The sequence below is a fragment of the Mus caroli genome, unplaced genomic scaffold, assembly GCF_978045245.1.
Source record: "Mus caroli unplaced genomic scaffold, Mus_caroli_1 scaffold_12, whole genome shotgun sequence".
NCBI lineage: Eukaryota > Metazoa > Chordata > Mammalia > Rodentia > Muridae > Mus > Mus caroli.
Genome location: NW_028227267.1, coordinates 17,580,180 through 17,603,159, shown reverse-complemented (window position 1 = coordinate 17,603,159; position 22,980 = coordinate 17,580,180). Strand labels below are relative to the sequence as shown.

The 22,980-nt window shown below is 43.4% G+C and overlaps 1 pseudogene; it reads right to left on the bottom strand.

Annotated features, from left to right (window-relative positions):
* Positions 1-13,072: 13,072 nt before the first annotated feature.
* Positions 13,073-22,980, bottom strand: part of LOC147001655 (uncharacterized) — a 49,220-nt pseudogene continuing 39,312 nt past the window's right edge.

The window sequence follows — 22,980 nt, the reverse complement described above, 5'->3', positions numbered from 1 at the left end:
AACATTAAGGGCTAAAATAGTCCCCCAGTAGTTCAGTGTTCACATATTCTTTTAGGAAGTCAAAAACTGTATGCACCGACAGTAGCTCACAGAAAGGGGAGGCAGAAGGCAGGTGCCTCTATGTGGGCTCTAGAAATCCATCCTTCTATAAGCAATACATCTTTTAATCTGAAAATCTACCATACCTGGAGCCATCCTCCCAAAATTAGGAATCATGGAAGGCATGGCTACTTGTCTTCTCAAAGATCAATCATCAATATAAAGTCCTTGGTTTTGGCCAGGTCAAACCTGGTAATATATAGGACTTCACCCTGGGTCAGCAGAGATGGTCAGAAAAGTCTCCAACCATCTCTGAAGTTTCAAACCTAAGCAATACCCTAACAAGTAACAGACTGCCAGGTAACAGGAGAGGCAGATGGTTATAAGTGTAGTCTCACATTTAATGAGGTGCTATCAAAGACATAGAGCCTTTCACTTATACCCACAAAGAATTGGGAATCTGAGCTTTAAGTTGGGATGGGACACTTCTTCCTTAACATCAAGAAGCTAATTATAGAAGAATTTAGGTTCTTTTAGCCAAGAAAAGGTACCTAATATGCACAAGACCCACACAAGGCCAGTGCTATATGTAAGGGAAGGATTCATGAAGCATCACTTGAGGATTTATATGCAGGTACAGCACAGGCATAGACATGTTCTTCAATGTTGTAAACACTGATAAGGTTTCCATGTTCCTGTACCTAACCCCTGCCTCACCCTTTCACTTTTAAGCAGTCATAGTGTGACTCCTGGGTCTTTTACGAAAACTACATGAAACTCCGGTCTGCTTCCCCACCCAGACCAGATCAGCAGGCCTGATACCCTCCTACATCCTATAGCTGAAAGACCCACAATGTGAGGATTCCCCCACGTTCTGACTCAGGAGAGGCGACACCCCAAATCACTCACGAGGAACGGTCTTAATACAAACTGCAAGAGGTTTATTTGGGAAAGACCAGTGCACTGGGAACGACTCATATCCCACACAGGTAGAGGAGTTAATGATGAGCTCAAGGGGTAAGGGATTTATAAAGACACAAAAACTGCAAACACCTGGCATTGGGCTATAGAAAGGCAAAAACCGCAAACACCTAGCATCCTGGAACAATGGGACTATTTTGGACACAGATCTAGGGGCTTAAATAATTTTTTACTCTCTGTCAGGATCTTTTACAGCCAGCAAGTCTCCCAGGAGGTCAACAGTAACCAGGGACACAGGTGAGAATCTCACCCAAATGCCCACTCCAGCTGGGATATGCATAGAGCCCAGCTGACATGGGACCCACCCAATCTCTTCCTTCCTTCCAGTCTGCTCTTCCACCTGGGGCAAATCAGCAGGCTGATACCCTCCCACCCTCCCACACCCTGCAGCTTGTTGGCCTCCCAGAAGGTCCAAAGTAAGGAGGGACACCGACTGGCTCCCTCCCCAGAGGTCAGCAGTAATCAGGGACTCAGGAGGCCTGTTCTAACCAGAGACACAGGAAGCCCACCCTAACCAGAGAGCAGACTGCCTGATCCCCAAGAGACCAGCTATAACCCAGCTCACAGAGCTCTACATGTCTCCAAGGAGGCCAGATCCAGTCAGAGACATGACATTTAACACCAGGGATAACCAGATGAGGCAAGCTCAAGATGATAAGCAACAGAACCTGATGCAATTCGGCACCAGAAGAACCCAGTTCTCCCACCACAGCAAGTCCTGGATATCATAACCCACCTGAAAATCAAGAAAATGACCTCAAATCCCATCTCATGAAGATGATAGAAAGCTTTAAGGAAGATATAAGTAACTACCTTAAAGAATTACAGGAAAATACAGCCAAATAGGTAAAAGCCCTTAAGAGGAAACAAATCCTTTGGAGAAACACAGGAAAATACAAACAAGCAGGTGAAGTAATTGAACAAAACAGTCCATGACCTGAAAATGGAGATAGAAGCAAGAAATCATAAACCTGGCAATGGGAAACTTAGGAAAAAGGTCAGAAGCTACAGATACAAGCATCACCAACACAATACAATAGATAGTAGAGAATCTCCAGCATAGAGGATACTATAGAAGAGATTGGCACATTGGTCAAAGAAAATAACCAAAATATCCTAACCCAAAACATCCAGGAAATTCAGAACACAATGAAAAATCAAACCTAAGAATAATAGGAGTAGAAGAGAGTCAAGAGTCCCAGCTGAAGGGGCCAGAAAACATCTTCAACAAAATCATAAAAGAAAACTTCCCTAACTGAAAGAAATGACAATGACCATAAACATACATGAAGCCGCAGAACACCAAAAATAGATTGGAACAGAAAAGAAAATCCTCTCCTCAAATAAAAATCAAAACACTAAATGCACAGAGCAAAATAAGAATATTAAAAGCTGTAAGGGAAAAAGGCCAAGTAATATATAAAGGCAAACCTATCAGAATTACACCAGACTTCTCAACAGACTCTAAAATTCAGAAGATCCTGGACAGATGTCATGCAGACCCTAAGAGAACATTAATATTTGTCAGCCCAGGATTCTATACCCAACAAAACTCTCAATCACCATAGATGGAGAAATCATAATATTACATGACAAAGTCAATTTAAACAATATTTTTCTACTAATCCAGTCCTACAGAGGATACTAGAAGAAAATCTCCAACACAAAAATGGTAACAACACCCAAGAAAACACAAGAAATTAAACATTTCATAACAAACACAGAAGAGAATCACACACTAATGCCACTTCTAGCAACAAAAAAATAACAGGAACTAACAATCATCTGTCTTTAATATTTCTCAACATCAAAGGACTCAATTTCCCAATAAAAAGACACAGGCTTACAGACTGGATGCATAAACAGGATTCAAAATTTTGCTGCATACAAGAAAGTGACAAAGACAGACACTCCCTCAGAGTAAAAGGCTCTAGGAAGTTTTCCCTAGAAACAAGCTGGTTGTCATTCTAATATTTAATAAATTAGACTTTCACCCAAAAATTATCAAAAGAGATGGTGAAGGACACTTCATATTCATCAAAGGAAAAATCCACCAAGAGGAAGTCTCAGTTCTAAGCATCTATGCCCCAAATGCAAGGGAAAATACATTCGTAAACAAAACTTTACTAAAACTGAAAACACACATTGAACCTCACACATTAACAGTGCTCCCACTCGTACCAATGGACAGGTCCGTGAAATAGAATCTAAACAGAGACACAGTGAAACTAATAGAAGTTATGAAACAAATGGATTGAACAGATATCTATAGAATATTTTACCAAAAATAATATACATTCTTCTTTATCACCTCATGGAAACATCTCCAAAATTGAGCACATAATCAGACTCAACAGATATTTAAGGATAATCATACTCAACAGATACATAAAGATGGAAATAATCCCATACAGTCTATCAGATTATCATGAGGTAAGGTAGGACTTCAATAACAACAAAAACAATAGAAAGCTCACATACTCATGGAAACTGAACAACTACTTGCTCAATGATAATTTGGTCTGGGAAGAAATAAAGAAATCAAATACTTTATAGAATTCATTGAAAATGAAGGCACAACATACCCAAAATTATAGGACACAATGAAAGCAGTCTTATGAGAAAAATTCATAGCACTAATTGCCTTCATAAAACATTGGAGAGGTCCACACAGGCAACTTAACAGCACACCCGAAAGCTCTAGAACAGAAAGAAGCAAACACACCTAAGAGGAGTAGCTGGCAGGAAGTAATCAAACTCAGGGCTGAAATCAACCAGTTAGAAACAGAGAATTATACAAAGAATCAACAAAACCAAGAGCTGGTTCTTTGAAAAAAATCAACAAGATAGCTAAACCTTTAGCCAAACTAACTAAAGGGTATAGAGACAGTATGGAAATTAAGAAAATCAGAACTGAAAAGGGAGACATAACAATTGAAACTAAGGAAATTAAAAAAGAACACCCTCATAGAAGAAATGGGAGGGAGATGAGATAGGGAATTTCTGAGGGGTGGGGACCTGGAAAGGGAATAACATTTGAAATGTAAATAAAGAAAATATCCAATAAAATAATTATCAGAACCTACTCCAACACCCTATACAGTTTTTTGAAAGAATCCTGGAAAATCTAGATGAAATGGATGACTTTCTAGACAGGTACTGTGTACCATAGTTAAATCAAGATCATAGAAACTATCTACATTGTCCCATAACTCCTAAAGAAATAGACATAGTCATTAAAACCTCCCAACCAAAAGTCCCAGAGCCATTATGGCTTTAGGGCAGAATTTTACCAGACCTTCAAAGAAGAACTAATATCACCACTCCAGAAACGATTCCATACAATAGAAACAGGAGGAACAGTACCTAATTCATTCTATGAAGTTGGTTTCTCTGACACTTAAACCACACAAAGACCCAACAAAGAAAGAGAACTTTGGACCAATTTTGCTTATTAATCCATACAAAATATTCAATAAAATTCTCACAAACAAAATAAAAAATATATCAAAACTATTGTTCACTATGATCAAGTAGGCTTCACTGCAGAGATGCAAGGGTGGTTCAATATATGAAAATCCATTAACATAATCCACTATACAAACAAGCTCAGTGAAAAAAAATCACATGATCATCTCATTAGATGCTGGAAAAGCATTTGACAAAATACAACACCCCTTCATGTAAAAAGTATTGGAGAAATCAAAATTTCAAAGTCCATACCTAAACATAAGAAAGACAATATACAGCAAAACAACAGCTAATATCTTACTAAATGGAGATTTACTTGAAGCAATTCCACTGAAATCAAGAACAAAATAAGGCTGTCCACTCTTTCTGTATCTACTCAATATAGTCATCTTTTTTTTTTTTTTTTCCGAGGCAGGGTTTCTCTGTATAGAACTCAGAAATCCACCTGCCTCTGCCTCCCAAGTGCTGGGATTAAAGGTATGCTCTACCACACCTAACTTCAATATGGTCATCTTAAGTTCTAGCTAGAGCAATAAGAAACAAAAGGAGATTAAGGGGGGGTCCAAGTTAGAAAAGAGTCCCGTACAGATTGGGGGAAACATCTTCCTTAACCCTGTATCTGAGAGAAGTCTACTTCCCAAAATATATAAAGAACTCAAGAAGCTAACCTCCAGAAACCCAAATAACCAATTTAAAAATGGGATACAGAACTAAACAGAAAATTCACAGCAGAGGAATCTTGATTGGCCTAGAAGCACTTAAAGAAATTTTCAAAGACCTTAGTCATCAGAGAAATACAAGTCAAAAGGATCCAGAGATTGCACCTCACACCAGTCAGAATTGCTAAGGTCAAAAACTCAAGTGACAGCACATGTTGGCAAGGATGTGGAGAAAGAGGAACACTCCTCCAGTGCTGGTGGGATTGCAAATTTCTACAACCACTCTGGAAATCAATCTGGAGGTTCTTCAGGAAATTGTAGTAGCTCTACCTGAAGACCCAGCTATACCACTCTTAGGCATATACCTAAAACATGCTCCATCGTACCACAAGGACATGTGCACCACCGCAATCATTGCTGCCTTATTTGTAATAGTCAGAAGCTGGAAAGAACCCAGACGTCTCTCAAACCAAGAATAGATATAGAAAATGTGGTTCACACAAACACACACACACACACACACAGCATGGTCGAAACCTTGGGACTCTCTGGCAGGGGCTGGTTCCAGTGAGAAAAGGATTAAGCCAAGAGAGTTGGTGCTCTAGTCCCAACATCATCAGTCAGAGTCACCCCTATAGGAGATACAAAAGAACAGACTGTTAGTCCCTATAGAAACAACAAACAGATCTTTAAAATAACTCACAAATGGGTGGTGAAAGCTAGCCAGCAGATTCTTCCTGTTGTACTGAGGAGAAAACAAAAAGGAATACAGCTGTGAGCCATGTAGCAGAGGGTCCACATCCACTCATCCTTTCTAGAAATCAGCACAGGGCTATGGAACATCTTCCAAGACCCCATGGCTATGACCCTCCACCTTGTCCACTGCTGGAATTCAACATCCACTTTAGTCTTTTCTTGTCACGACACTGATGAAAAATCTGACAGCCAAGGCACAGAGACAGGAATGGAATTATTGCAGCACCACACAAAGCACAGGGACAGATTTACCATATGGACTGATAAACACATGGAAAGACTCAGACAGGAATGACTGGTGTCCAGACCCTTCTGGGTCTGTAGTCTTGGAAGTGTTGGGGTTCCCAGCTACACACCAAAATGTTGTGCCAGCAAGCATTTGAGAACCCCAAAATATCCCCAAGGAGAAGACTCCAACGTAATGGCATTAGGGTCTCTTTACTACAAGGTTGAGCTTGGGCTCTCCACCAGCACTGACACAGCAGGTCAGGAAGGTGGAGCAGCCCTGAGCCCTCTTCAGGATAAGATTTTATAGGAAAAGGCAAGCAAGCAAGGGGATTTAAGACAAAGTGGGAGTGGGTGGGTAGGGGAGTGGGGTGGGGGGAGGGCATGGGGGGACTTTTGGGATAGCATTGGAAATGTAAAGGAGGAAAATACCTAATTAAAAAAAAAAGGCAACAGGAGGGTGATTTGAAGCAAAACCATGAAAAATCACAAATAGTCTGAAAGTACACCTGAAACAATCACAACAATCTTTGATTGATTGTTGTTAGGAAGTGGCAAGGGAGTAACTCTGGGGTATGGGCCCAGAACAAGCCATGGTGTCCTTCTTGGTACTTGGGTTTAGCTCGGGTGTAGCTGTAGGTCAAATTTTCAGGGCTGTTTTAAAATTTTTTGTTTGTTTGTTTTTTCCAGACAGGGTTTCTCTGCATAGTCCTGGCTGTCCTGGAACTCACTCTGTAGACCAGGCTGGCCTCGAACTCAGAAATTCACCTGCCTTTGCCTCCCAAGTGCTGGGATTAAAGGCGTGAGCCACCACTGCCCGGCTGTTTTAAAATTTTTAATATGGAGGCTAGTCCCAAGATGGCTTGGCATCTCAATGTGAGGGATCTCCTCAGCTGAAAACACTTAGTGTACCATGTATCAACCATGTAGAAATCTTACAATGTGTGATTCACTAAGCTCCTCTGATGGGATATGTTATGTAACAAATTAATGACATCATTGATCGTCTCTATATTTACAAAAATCTCTTATTTGAGGCGTCTGAAATGCATTGGTCTTAATGATTACCATGACTCCAAAATGAAATAGCATTGGCATCTTTCCCTTACTCATAAGGAAGGTCGGGGAAGTTTGGCATTCCTCTGTCATCAAAAACAAACAAAAACAAAACAAAACAAAAAACCCACAGCACCTGCAATCTGAGTCCTCAGGATGATTGTAGAAGCTAAGGGTTCCACGATATCCAACCAGTTAACAAGTTCTATTCAGTGTAGGGCTTCACTTGAGCCAAGGTGAAAGAAAGGCTTACCAAGTAGGACAGCAGTCATAGGCTTTGCAAAGTTGTCCAGCCTGGGTCCTCTGCTCAGGGAACAATTTCAGGAGTCTGTGCCTACCAGTAGGAGACCCTAGAGAAACAGGTTGGAAGCCAGAACACAAGCCAGACATGTCAGCCAGACCTCATTCTTCAGCATGATAGAACCTGCTACTGTGTAGAAACTGTCTACAGGAGAAGGGTCCTGGATGCAGCAGTATGATTTGAAACCAAAGGGTGGTAGAATGGATGCCACATGTACCATGTTTGGTGGGAAGAGGTGTGGCTAGGAGTGAAAGGTGATACCAGGGCTGGTGATACCAGGAAGGTTCCTAGGGGTGACGCCATACTCCGTGGTTTGCTCCTTTGGGCCATCACACTGGCCCATGCAAACAGAATGGTACACGCTGCTCACATGAACACACCTGTGCACACTCCTCCAATCAGAGGGACATTTGTCAAGCACCCAATAGGCCATACCTCTCATCTCAAGTGGGTCTCAAGCATAATGGCCTGAGGTTTGCCCTGCTCCTCTCCACTGCTCTTGCTACAGTGCATATGTGTACTCCTGAGCCTGATCAGGCCTGTTTCCTCTTCATGGAAAATAGTGCAAGAAGCAGCTGTGTCTAAATACCCATGTGCAACTCTGTGGGATTCCTAGATTCCTGGGAAGGCTTATGTCTATGAGATTGGAAAACTGAGCCAATCTTAGTTAATGGCCTGGACTCTTTGTTATGACTACAGAAATAGCATTTGGTACAGAAAATGGAGAAAAAGGGTATTTTTCCCGTCACTGATTCTTATAGAGTCCAGCCTTGTGGATGTAGAGAGAACACAGTCCCAAATTACAAATATCAGTTCTTGATAGCTTTACCTTAATCTTAGGCCATACTTCTTCCTCCATGAACAGAGGATAATAGATACATCCCTTCATGCATAGCCTATTAAGTTTAATTTGAAAAGGATGCCTTGCATATGAAAAAATACCAAGTCAGGAATTCCTGATTTTGACCTATGTGTGGTTAGTACAAGCCTGCAATCTCAGCACTGGGAAAGTTAAAGCAGAAGTATCTTCAGTTGAAGAACCAGCCTGGGTTAGGGCATAAAACAATATCATCGTGAAATGAAAACATACTCAGTGGATGCTCTAAACACCCATGGCCAGCCTGAGATCCTTAGCAACTGTAACTCAGAAGTCATGAAATCAACTAGGGAAACTCTCAATATCATATGTTCTAGAAAACATTGCTTCAGTTATATCTTTTTTTGGCTCTTTTTTTGCCATATTTATACCTTTAATTATTGAACATATTTACAGAGGTACTATGGAACTCTATGTACATCAGTCTTGACTCCATCATAAATATTTGCTGACCTCAAACTCCCTTTTTATGAAAGCCATGTGCCACTATATTAGGACAGATTTCTGTTTCTTACAGGATAGGCTGTTCCCATATCTGAGGTGTGTAGATGACAACATACAACAGTGCAGGTCACCTGGACCAGTTGGGCATCATCATCATCTAGGTTATTTTCATCATTATCATCATCACCATCACCATCATCATTTTCATCATTATTTCATGATAGGGTTTTCTGTGTAGTTCTGGGTGTGTTGGAACTCTTGTCATAGACACAGCCGACCGTGAACTCACAACCCTGAACCTCTGACTCCCTAGTACTGGGATTAAAGACATGAGCTATTTCCTGCAATTTATTATTCTAAAGGAAACTAGATTTAATCCACAAGGGAAGGGGCCTTATGCATGGTTCCATTCCTACCTGTTACTTGGGTGAGGACATGGTGGTTTAAAAATGACATTAGCTGGTGAATCAACACTTGACAGTCACCCCTTCTATCAATCAGAAACATTTTGGATGGCTTCCTATTGCTAAGGAAATGTGATCCAATTAACTATCACATTCATGCAAACACACACACACACACACACACACACACACACACACACACACAGAGTCCTAACATTTCTGAGAAAGCAAAAGGCTCTTTAGATGAAGCATTTGAATTCTATCTAATCTTTGTTTTCTGGAATGGTCCCTGGTCTCACTGTGCCCCAGAAACATTCCATCCTGATGGGTATAGAGGCATATTTTGACTTTGTCAAACCCAGAATGAATAATGTCCTTAAAAACCAGGGCTCAGATATGACTGCTTCCCATTTCTCTTCCCATTGCCTCTTTGCTAACAACAGGGCACCCTGTTAATAGCTGGGCACAGGGCCACCCAGAGGTGAAACATTCTCCAGGCTCCTCCTACCAGGCCTGGCTACCTAAGGACTGGCTGAGGGATGTAAACACAAGTGTCAAGTGACTCTGGGGACTCTCCTTAAAGGGCAAGGTCTCCTCTCTGTTTCTCGGCTGGAAGGCTTAGCACTCACGCAGCTCCCTCAGGCCAGACGGATGCGGTGGCCCCTCCCTCACAGTTGGTGGACAGTGCTGGTGACTAAGTACATGCTCAGCCAACTGTCCACTGGAGCTTCTGTTTATTTGTGGTTTCTCTGTTGCAGATGAAAACAAGGCCTTGTGTGTACTTGGCATGTGCACTACCACCAAGTCACAGACATCTGAGCCAGCAAGGACATTTGTCAGAGTAAATAGCCTTATGTACTTAGAGCTGTGCTACCATGAAGTTCAGTGATATTGTGACCTGAAGACTGGTATCTACCTGCTTTCTCCTGCTGGCCCTAGATAAGACAATCCCACTATTGTCTGGGCAGAACATCCATTCCTGCACTTCCTAATGTTGTACACGTATCATTTCTACATTTGCTTATGCTTATGTGCCTCTTCATGGGCATGTGCACACTTGTGAGCATGCACACACACACACACACACACACACACACACACACACACACACGCACACACACACGCCAAGGCTTCAGTAAGAAGTCAGCAGGATTCCCTGACCTATGTCCCATGTTTGGCTGTGGCCATATCTGAGTCCATCAGTTGCTGGGTAAATCCTCTTTAATGGCAGTTGGATTAAGCACCAATGTATGCACATGGCAGTGTCATTGGGGATGTTTTCATAGACTTGTTTTTGTTTTGTTTTGATTTCCTATTGTATTGTATTGTATTGTATTGTATTGTATTGTATTGTATTGTATTGCATTGTTCTGTTTTATAGTTAGTTGAATTTTGTTCTATCTTGACTCTCTGGGGCATCTAACTGCTGATTTCTGACCCTTCATGTAATGACTGGTGTGGGGCTGCATGTCCTGGCATAGGTCTCAAGCTGGAAACAATGTAGCTGTTCCTCAACCAAAGAATGGACAAACAAAATTGAGTATATTTACACAAGAGTACTCACCTGGTACAAAAAAACCCCAATGGCATCATGAAATTTGCACGCAAATGGATGGAACTAGATGAAACCATCCTAAGCGAGATAACTCGCTCCCAGAAAGATGAACATGGTAAGTATTCACCTTCCAGTGGATATTAGCTGCAAAGTAACGACTAATAATTTTAACACCCACAGAATAAGAGTGGCTCAGTAACAGCGAGTGCTCCAGGAGGAAGGTATGGATCTCCTTAGGAAAGAGAAAGAAAATAGATATTGTAGACACACTGGAGGACAGGAAAAGGAGGGACCAGGTGAGGAGAGGATGGAGAGAGAGAGAGTACTGGTGGATAAAACTGGAATGGGGGGTTACTTGTTGGTGAGGTAGAAACTGAGACTCTTAGTAATGGGGGATACAGACCCTGACCAGTCCATCTCCTGTAGCCGTGCAAGACATCCAGTGTAAGGTTTGGACACCAAGCCAGCCACAAAACCTTCCACCTATAGTCTGTCCTACCAGCATGCCATATATAAAGGCTGTGTGGGTCTCATTCATCCAGGAACATAAATGGTCAAAGGTGGGAAGGAACCCCACACTGGGATTTATTAAAATATTAATACTACAAACATTATTTTAAAACTGGCTTTTAGAGGGCAGTCAATATAAAGAGGGAATAGTCTTAGCAAATTTTGAAAAGTAGTCACACACAACCAAAACAACCTAAGACAAAAACTCAAACCAAACCCATATCGAAGATTATGCTAAGCAGCATTCTCTCACTGAAGAATTAGCAGCACAGACCTAGAGTCTGTCTGTGGCTGGTCTTATACACTTACAGGCCAGATAGTCACCTAAGGTCTCCTGAGGGGTGTTGATAGAACCAGAAGGTGTGTGACAGGCTCACCGGCCACATAAAATCAGCATCTAATCACACGAAGAAAAAGAAATATGAAGAAGAGAGCTGACTCAGGGGATTCTGTGGTTGCGGGAAGGGGGGGGGAGGATGAGCCTCAGCAGGAGGCTCCTGATGCAGCAGCTTCTTCCTTCTGCAGGAGGCTTTTCCTGGGCTGTGGTCAGTTCCAGTTCATGCTGCAGTTTCTCAAACCGGAGAGAGGAAGGAGGCTAAGACAGACCTGGTGGGGACCTGCCATGTCAGCTGTCAGGCTGCTACCTCCCAACCCCTCAACTGTACTGGAAAGTCAACATTTAACTTTTACCTCAAATCATTGTTTGCACCCCCAGAGAAAAAGAGTCACACAATAGCTGGCCCTAGTGCTTTTCTCAGGCTTAAAGACTTGTCAGAATTTGATCTAGGTACTGTATATTCTGTTCCACTAGGACTTTCTCCTACAATTCAGGAGCATCATTTTGTAAAAGTAACCTCATATAGTCAATAGCATATGAGTGATATGCACCATATTCATGATGAGTTAATAATGGACCATAGCATAGACATAATACAGACCTGGACAAGGTCATGGCTAGCTCAGTCCTCCTGCTCAGGATGCACCTTGCTTACAAGCAACATGCAAAATACAGTCTGCCAGGCTGGTGTGTAAGACCCCCGAAGCTGGGCCTCCGTTCAAGTCCCATGATGAGCTAGCTGGCCAGCACGCCAGTGTCCTGAGAGAAAACCACACCTGATGGAAACTGCAAGAGGCTTTATTATCAGCTAGCTGAGGACGAAGTCCCTCCGCTGTGCAGAGCAGGGGAGTTCGACCCTGAGCGGTGACAGTAGGGGGCTTTTAACAGCTAGCTGAGGAATTGGGAGGAGTTAGGAGGAGAGTTGGGAGGAGTTGGGAGGAGAGTTCTTCTCTTCTGGGTGTCCTTGGTGAAATTTACAAGGCAGGAGTGGGGAGTGAGTTCTTTCTGAATTTTTATCTCCATGTCCTCGGCACAGGAAGGCAGGCATCTCCGGTTGTACAGTATAGAAACAAAAAGGCTTTTTGCTGGCTATAGAGAACAAAGAGCTTCTTTCTGGCTGTATTTTTAGAGATCAGGGAAGACAGGCTTGGGGACCATCTAGGGGCTTTACCTTCTAGGGAGAAACGCTCTAAGTCGGGGTCTCACAGGTGCAGCAATTCTCATGTTGCCTTCTGAAAACAATGGCCCTTCACTTGGTCTAGCACCAAACAGAAGCCTCATTTTCCTTAGACCTAGTGCTGGAAAACTACTTCCTGGTTTCTCTGTGCAGTGTGAAATAGTTTATGTGCCTGGCCCTTTAAATGACCCCATGCTCTTCAGTGACAGTTGGCTTTTGGACTTCTGGGAACTGGAGAGAGTTTTAAAGCCAACAGAAACTGAGTGAGACAGTAGGAGAGTTAGATACAGGAGTTGGAGAGAGTCGTCATGGTGGGCAGAAGCAGGGTCTAGGAGACAAGAATTGGGTCAGAGAAGACAGTTGATACAGGAAGAAAGCAGGGCTAGAGAAGAGACAAGGTTTTGAAGTATGAAATAGACAGTTGAGACTAGTGGACTGAGGAGACTGTGGGTAGCAATTGAGCCAGGAGAGCTTGGCTGAGCCAGAGAAGATATTGTTAGGAGACAGATAAAAGAACCCAGAAAGATGACACAAGCAAAGTAGCCAATGAGGAAAAAAAAAACAAAGCAAAAAGTAACTTTTTACAAATAGTTATGTCAGTGCAAAGGCTTCAGAGTAGTGTGAAAAGAATCATTTCGTGTTGTTTTTTTTTTTTAAATGGGTTTTGCCATACATTCCAGAAAAGTCTGGAAACCCCCATCTTTCTGTATCAGCTTCCAGAGTACTATGATTCACTACTGGTTAAAATAGAGGGCAGGAAATACAGGATGGGTGCCTGGCCCCTTAAATGACCCTATTCTCTTCAGTGACAGTTGGCTCTTGGAATCTGGAAACAAGAGAGAATATAAAATCCAGCAGAGGCTGAAAGAGAAGAGAGAGCAAGGAGAGTAGTAGTAGGATTGCGGGAACAGGCAGAAGTAGGGTTCAGGAGACAGAAGAGGGGGGTCAGAGAAGTAGGAGATTGTGTAGAGTTGGAAAGAAGAGAAGGGAAGAAAAAAGAAAAAAGGAAGAAAGGGGGGAAAGGGAAGGGAAGGGAAGGGAAGGGGGAGGGGAGGGAAGGGGAGGGGAGGCAGGGCAGGGCAAGGGAGGGGAGGGACTCTCAAGAATGAAACTTAAGGATGGTTGAGAGTGAATTGGGCAAGCCAACTGAGAAGACAGTTGGTGGCCATTGAGGCAGGAGAAAGTGAGCTCAGCCACATAGATATTGTTAGGAGACAGGTGAAAAAGAACTCACTAACAAAGTAGCAATAAGAATATAAAGAAAACATAACTTTTTACAAAGAGTTGCATTTATATCAGTCTGTTCCAGAGCGCTCCGGGAAGGGTCTGATCATCCCTGCAGCAGCGGCTTCTGTCTGTCTGGGTTTGTCCTGGGACCTCCTTAACCTATACTATCCACAGAATGGGTAGATATGTGTAAAGGCCTGGAGAGCCTGGAGTAGAATCTGCTCTTTACAGGGAATGTTCCTAAATGAATATGTAATTTCAGCCAGGCAGGAAAGGTGTAGAGGGAGTCAGAAGCAGGTAGATATCTGTGAGTTCATGGACAGCCTGCTCAGACCATAAGTAGAGAACACAGAGGAAAGTAAAAAAAAAAAAATCCTCAGACACAAAGTAGCAAACTTTATTTTTTTCTGGATAGAAGTCCTTGTCGACTAGACCAGCACAAAACTTTGAGGTGTTCTTTCCCTGGCAGATGCTCTTAGACTTGCTGGTGAAGCCGATAAAGGACAGAGATTCCAAGTTGAGGAGGCACAAGTGGATCCACCCTCTGATCACCCCCCCACCTCCGCCCCCGGCCAGGGCTCCTCCCTCATCTGGAGGACTTGAAGGTGATGCTGCAGCTCTCCTGAGTTGTTTTCCTGGATGGCCGGCTCCTGCTTCAGCACGTATTTAAGCATTTCTTCCCTTGTTTCCATGAACTGTTCATTGGAAGATGGTGTTCTTGGTGGAGGGCTGTACAGACCTTCATACAAGAGCAAGCAGGTACAGAGCATCCCAAGAACCTGCTGCTCAACCAGGTGGAGAAATAAAAACCCTGTTTAAAGACAGAGACTAAGAAAGCAAATGATCTCCTCTAGCTAACGCACAGAGGCATAATGCACCGTCCTGCCAGAGGCTTCTCGGGAAATGAGCATGGGAGTTTAGAGGAAGCTCACCAGCTGTTTTAGAATTGGTTGAGAACCCTATCATTTCCTTCGTAACTAAGCTGTGGTGCAGAGCATTTTCTACATGGCTGGACTACGTTGAGGTAGTGAGAGAATTCTTTTCCCTGAAGTCCTAAGTCTCCCACTCTCTCACCTAACTTATCAAAAGTCCTTCCCGCATCCCTGGTCATCTAGTCAGTTCCAGACTTTAGGCTCCAGGAAGAAAGAACTTTCCAGCAACACTTAGAGAAAACAGGGCTATCATGGTGATTCTCAGGCTGTCCCTGTGATTGGGTTGCAGGAAGAAAGAAGGCCACTTGCCCCTGAAATCCATGAGAATGAGAAGCACACATTTGGCATTTGCACTGGGATATTCTCCTTGCCAGCAGCTTCCCACCTGTGATGTCCCATGACCCTGCCATGCACACAAGTTCCAGAACTGAGACCTCACTCAAAGCTCTGTGCCTAGCACCCCACCTCCCATGAGGACATGTACACGTGTGACATGTCAATCACCTGTCTCCTTCATTGGACTGTGGCTTCAAGCAGAGCAGCAGGATAGGCTTGCCAATGTTCACTTTCTCACAAGAGATTAACTTTCCCAAATACTTGTGCCTAGACAGAGAAATGAACAATCACAGTACATGTTATGGGGGGCTGGTTGGGAGTGTGGATTAGAAAGGTGACGGGTGAAAGTACGTGTGTGTGTGTGTATGAGCAGACAGGAAATCAACAGGGCAAATGGTGCCAGACATTAGCCTGACCCAGCTGCCTACCTTACCTGCTGTTGCTGTATCTGGAGGTCACTAGTCTCCTCTTGTTGATATCTTAGATATTAGCACAAGTCTTCCAAATATTGCTGTAGGAGGGACCAATTCCCCTGCCTCAGCATGTCTACCTCCTTCTTCAGCTGAGTTTCCTCAATTAGGAGCCAGCTGTGCAGGTTAGTGGAGACAGACTGCATAGTAAGGTCCTGTAGCCGCCTCCTGCCATTCCTACCTCCAGATCCCATTAGCCCGATAACACCCCAGGTTCCATGAAGACCTTTCAAAACTCCCAATATACACATGAAAGCTGCACTCCTAATTCCATAAACAGAGAACAGCCAATTCAGGGGAGAAATAACTTCTGAAGTCCCTAAAAGCAATAGGGATCCATGTCCCTCCAGAAGATAGAGGGAGCTCTGCCTGTTCTTACTGTCCAAGTTAGTAAGGAAACATTAAAAAAATAAATAGATAGAGAAACATAAAAATTAGGTAAATGGGGGCTAAAAAAACGGGGTAAATAGCCTCAAGGTGGAGCAGGAGAGCCAAGCAGAGGGCATTCTACCTTCCTTTTCCATAACTATAAGTTCTGTAAAAACCCAGCCTGATCCCCAGAGGTCCAAGGCTAATTGACCCCCACTCTCATGGTGTGAATCGCTTTTCAATCTAGAGGCTCCTGAGGATGACAGGACAATGCTGTGAGGGGTGACAGTCCCTTTCCCACTTAGCGAAACTGAGTTGTAAAGGCACAAGGCAGGTTGAAAGATGTGCAGCAGAAAGGATACAAACCTGAACATGAGCTGCAGACTCGTCCAGTCGAGAAACAATGACGGGCAAGAATGGCTGTTCCACTGCTGGAGTCCCTGCTAGGCACTTACCTATAGAAGCCCGTCTCCTTCTCTAGCTCCATGAGGTTCTCTGAGACCTCAGTATTCTCATTCTCCAAGCTCCTTCACAACTGGTTTATGCTTCTTCCTCAGCTTTTCATAGAGCGGATTTGGACTGTGGGAGGCACTGGCTGCAGGAGGATGGAATCACATAAACATAGACTGAAGGATCCTGAGGAATCAGTCTGTGTTCTGGGTGACCCCAATCAGGGCATGCCACATTCTAGATTCTATGTACTTGGACGTTATGGAGATTATGAATGTCTTACCCTGGCCCCAGCACTGCAGAGGCCATGTGTCCAGATACAGGATGCACTGGGTGATGGGGTCACTCTATAGGCCTGGAGGGGCGATCTAGCCCACTATGTTCTCAGGGGCTTATGCCACAGGTCTTCACCCACCAGAAGCCAACGATTTCATTTCTCCTGTTTTGACAACAGGGATTCTAAATCCTGGATTACTATTACTGCAGAGTCAGACATTGATAGACTTCCACAGATGCGATTCAAGGGCATGACAGCATAATAAACTACTCAAGAAATTTTAATGTGCCTCCAAGGTGCACACATAGGCCAAGTGCTATGCTCTTAAAGTGGGGCTTTCAGACCACAGCACTGGAATCACTCCGAAACTGTGAAGAAAAAAAATACTCAGAACAAAATGCACACCCCTAGTTCCCAGAGTCTGGGGTGGGGGGAGACACACACAATCATACAAATGTATATGCACAAACACACAGGGAAGGAAAGGAGACAGAGGCAGAGAGCACAATGGGATGCAGAAGAAATGCATGGAGCAATATTGTCTCCGAGTAATAGGCACAAGGAATGAGAGGAACAGTAATGACCTTGGGCCTTCCAAGCAAACAATGAGATGGAAAGAGTGGGTTCAGGCTACCTGAGCTCACCAGGAGGTACCAGTACTCAACCACATGCCAGGCAAGTACAAAGATTCACCATAAAGTCAGAGCAGCCAAAAACTCACAAAGTGACCACAAGTCAATGTCCTTCCAAATGCATGCTGGGAACTCACTCTTCAACCTCAATTCCTGAATCCCTGAGTTCAGTGATTCAGACGACAGGCTCAGGTTTTCACGTGGAAGAAGCAGAAGAGACCAGTTCTAATCTCATTCCTTCCCAAGTATCAGGTTCTGACTCTCTTCTGAGAAGCATTTATGGACATGAGTTGGGCACAGGGACATGCTGTACAGCCTTCTAGAACTTGGAACCCAAGACCTTAAAAGGATAAGATGACTGTGACATTGCAGTCTTAGACTGACATTATGTGTTTGAAACAATGAATACTTATTGTCCAAGGTATCTTCAGTGATGAGGATCAGGTGCTTTTTTTTTTGTTGTTGTTGTTTTTTGTTTGTTTGTTTGGTTGGTTGGTTGGTTTTTTTTGTTTGTTTGTTTTGTTTTGGTTTTTCGAGACAGGGTTTCTCTATATAGCCCTGGCAGTCCTGGAACTCACTTTGTAGACCAGGCTGGTCTTGAACTCAGAAATCTGCCTGCCTCTGCCTCCCAAGTGCTGGGATTAAAGGCATGCGCCACGCCCGGCTGGATCAGGTGTTTGTTTGTTTGTTTTAAGATATTTTCTTTATTTACATTTCAAATGTTATCCCCTTTCCTGTTTCCCCTCTGAAAACCCCCTATCCCCACTCCCCTTCCCCCTGCTCACCAACCCACACACTTCCACTTCCTGGTCCTAGCATTCCTCTACACTAGGGTATTGAGCCCTCACAGGACCAAGGGCATCTCCTCCCACTGATGACCAAAAAGGCCATCCTCTGCTACATATGAGGCTGGAGCCATGGGTCCCTCCATGTGCACTCTTTGGTTGGTGGTTTAGTCCCTGGGAGCTCTGGGGGTACTGGTTGGTTCATATGAGGACCAGTTGATCTCGAAGCTCATTTCTCTCACTGGTCATCAAGTGGAACTAAGTGGCCAGGTCTTCATTTCCTTCATCATATGCTTGCTGAAGAGTGTTGGGTGGTTGGTAGCAATCCTCCTGCCTTGGTAGGTAGAAGCAGACTAGTATACTTGTATAGAGATAAGGCAAAGAGGGTAGACAGACCACTCTGAGTCCAAAACAGAGAGCACGTCTGCAGCCCAGTGACACCCCAAAGATTTTGGTTCAGTCTTGAGATGCCTTTTCTGTGGATCTTGGCTCTCCCATTACTCTGTAGAGAGGTCAGTATCTAAACAGCCCAGGATTCTTCTAATAATGACCACAGAGATGGCCTTTCTAGGCTTATTTAAAAATGCACAGGGTGCAACTTGGCTTCAGAGCCCTTAATCCTGAGTATCAGAATCCAGGAGAAAAATGGCATGGTCCACAAATGCTCAGGTGATGTGGAGATGCCTAGATATCCTGCCTTGTACTTTAGGCCTATGTCTCTCTCTCTCTCTCTCTCTCTCTCTCTCTCTCTATATATATATATATATATATATATATATATATATATATATATATGTCATGCAGGGGTCAAAGATAGTCAACAGACTAATGAATTCACCCCACTGAAAGACCAAAACCCCCATGAGCTGGCAATGAGATCCAGTCTCTGTCTTGATTCACTGCCTCTGACTTTTTTTTTTTTTTTGGCTGCCTAGAAGAGTGCCTGCCACTACAACTGCTGGTTCACAAAAGTAAGAGGGGGTGCCCTTTTCCCAAAGGGCTGGCCCCAGGAAGAGTGAGTCCATAAGGTTCCAGAGCCAGAAGCACATTACTCCTCTCCATTGCTACTGACACAGCACTGCACCTAAAAGAAGCAACTGGGAGTAAAGTGCTGTGATACCCTGCCCTAACCTGGGAAATCTTAGTCACTCCCTGACTCCTGAAGTTCTTCCTTTGTCCCCATGTTATACCCCTGATGCCCAGTGAGCATAATAGCAAGGAGCTCACAGGGTAACAGTATTGACCTTGTCAGCAACTGGCTTTGAAGATGGACAAAGTAATGTTCTGCAATCCTTGACTTTCAGGAATTGTGCGTAGCAGGGACATTCACTATCTTCCCAGAGGCTCTATTTTCTGTGCCTCATTGATGGAAAGCCCAGGTTAAGTACACCTCCTCCAGGAAGTTCATCCCCCATGCCCAGGACTCACTGTACCTTTCCCAGGATCACGAATTTTTTTGTTAGTTTACACTGAGATGGAAGTCCAGATTTCTTCTGCCTCTCTTTGATCTCATTATGCTACCCATTCTCCCTACTAAGTAGACTCCCCAGTCAGTGTGGATATTAACCATAAAGTCTAGGATACCTAAACTACACGCCACAGACCTAAGGAAGCTAAACAATAAGGAAGACAACAGTAAGGGTGCTTAAATCTTACTTAGAAGAGGGAATACAATAGTCATGAGAGGCAGAAGGAGGGAGGATACTGAGAGAGAGGGAAAAGAAGAGGGGGATTGGGGATTTAGGATCAGGTGTGGAGAGGGACAGAAAAGATGGGTAGATGTTCATAAGAATGAATGGAAATCTGCAACTGATGTGGTTGGGGAGGCGGCAGCATCTCCAAGAGGAGACAGAGACCTGGGATAAGGGAGAGGCCCAACCTTAGCTGTGACTCACTACATTGGGGATATGGAACCTGAAGAGGCCACCTACTATAGCCATGCAGGAACCCCAATCGGGTGATAGACACCAACCCATCTACAAACATTTTGACCCAAATTTATCCTATCTACAAGAAAGCCAGGCATGTGGGTTGCAACAAAGACTGAGGGAATGGCCAACCAATAACTGGCCTAACTTGAGGCCCATCCCATGGGCAAGTACCAATCCCTGACACTATTAATGATACTCTGCTATGCTTGCAGACAGGCCTAGCATTGCTGTCCTCTGAGAGGCTCCTCCCAGCAGCTGACTCAGACAGATACAGACACCCATAGCCAAACAGTGAATGGAGCTTGGGAACTCTTATGGAAGAATAGGAGGAAGGACTGTAAGCCCCAAAGGGGATAGGAACTCCACAGGAAAATCAACAGAGTCAACTAACCTGGACCCATGGAGCTCTCAGAGACTGAACCACCAACCAAAGAACATTCCCCAGCTGGAAGTAGGCCTCCCTGCACATACATAGGATGCCGGGGTGGGGGGTGGGGGGCAGTCCCGGTGTGAGATGTTGTTCTTTCTTGTTGGTTGTTCTTCAGGCAGCGGTGAGGGAAGAGCTCAGGCAGAGGGTAGGCCTTTGTCCAGGTTTATTTATCTAAGCCTCAATTACTATGCTATTGTAGCTGACCTGCCTTCTGTGATCCTCTGAGGCCAGAAACTGCTGTTCTGGCACCTAGCACTGTTCCTCAAGCCACAAAGGAGTAAATAGCCTTTGTTCTATCTCAGCAGGAATTTCTGGGCTCTAACTTTCAGCCTGCTAGTCAGAAGTCGCAGAAAGAGAAGACACTTAGAGAAGTGATTATTATAGAGTTTATTGCTAAGTTGTAAAAAGTTTCCTATGAAAGCTATCTAAGGGAAAAGTGGAAAGATCCTAAGCAGGGAAAGGGAAAATTTCTCCAAGTGGGGAAAGGCAAAAAGTCTCCTCTATTGATCTCGCTCTTCTCGTTGTCCTCAGTACTTGTACATCTTTCAGAATATATGGCCACAAAGTTCATCACAATTTCACACAGAAAATCAATCATAAATTGAAATAGAAGTACAATAGCGAATGTTTTTTTGCCTTTCTTTTTTGATTTATTTATTATCTGTAACTACACTGTAGTTGTATTCAGACACCCCAGAAGAGGTCATCAGATCTCATTATGGATGGTTGTGAGCCACCATGTGGTTGCTGGGACTTGAACTCAGGACCTTCGGAAGAGCAGTTAGTGCTCTTACCTGCTGAGCCATCACTCCAGCCCACAACAGTGAATGTTTACATGCATATCCATTAGGAGTAATTTATCTAGCTAAACATCCATCACCTGTCTCAGCTCCACAGTTTCACTGAAGGTTTAAAACCATAACTAAGTTATTAGTGAAGTTTTGTATAGATAAACCCAGTTGATATATTATTTTCTGTCCTAACACCTATAATAAATGGCTAGTTCCCTTTTAATGATCTTTGGTTAATTGTTTTACAACCTCTTGGAATGTGCTCTGAATAGGAGAAAGTCTGGTTACCATCTAAGAGCAATTAACTGTTGACACTTGAGAGACTGGCAGAGTTCTCATTGCAGCTTTGATTATCAGAAAAGGACCTAATAGCAGTACCATTAATAAAAGAACTTAATAATCACAGATATACTTTGAAGAATCCTTATAGGATCATCATTAAGACTTAAGTCATCTGTCTGCATAGCATCACTACAAGATCTTCATGGATCTGCAGAGATCTGCTCCAAAGGGGTGTGTTACTACTTAGTGATTGTTATATATGTTTAATAATAACAGGAAAAGCATATTAATAGCAGGAATCTTTCCTAAAATGAGTCCCTCACAGCCTTGCTTAATGAGGGCTCACCTGTCGCAGATTATATAATAATCAGAAGTAGGCCACTTCAGGATGGTCACCTGCTGGTTATTAGCTTGTCCTATAAGGACTCCTGACAGTAGGAGATGTTCAGCTTGACCTCCGTGTGGGTCCTGAATAACTGCTGCTAAGGCTAGCGAAAAGCCGATGCCTATAAAAGGTACCTGTTTTACTTTATTTGTCAAAGAGGAGTTTCTCTATCTTGGGTGGCCTCTCTAACACATGGTGGTTTTCCTCACCTTTTATTAGTGTCCTAACATCTTTATTGTGGTATTTTATAAATCCACTCCAACTCTTTTATCACCTTTCAGATTGAAATAGAAAATTTCATGTGCTCTTTGAATTCCATATAATTTAATAAAGACTGGTAACATGGTTGTCTTAGGGTTTTACTGCTGTGAACAGACACCATGACCAAGGCGAGTCTTACAAAAAACAACATTTAATTGGGGCTGGCTTACAGGCTCAGAGGTTCAGTCCATTATCAAGATGAGAGCATGGGGCAGTATCCAGGCAGGCATGGCGCAGGCAGAGCTGAGAGTTCTACATCTTCATCTAAAGGCTGCTAGTGGAAGACTGACTTCCAGGCAACTAGGGTGAGGGTCTTAAGCCCACATCCACAGTGACACACCTACTCCCAACTAGGTCACACCTATTTCAAAAAGGCCACACCTCCAAATGGTGCCACTCCCTGGTGCAAGAATATAGAAACCATCACAATGGTCAAATTGAGTCTTCTTATCCATGATTATGAAATATCTTTCTACTCATTTTGTTTTCTTATCTGAGATTTTTAGTTGTCTTTATATAGGTTTAGTGTATACTTTGTGAGGTTTATACCCTAGTTTATTATTTTTTCTTGCTAGACATCCTAATTATGACATATTTTAATTTTTCATGTTAATTACTAGTCTAAAGGAT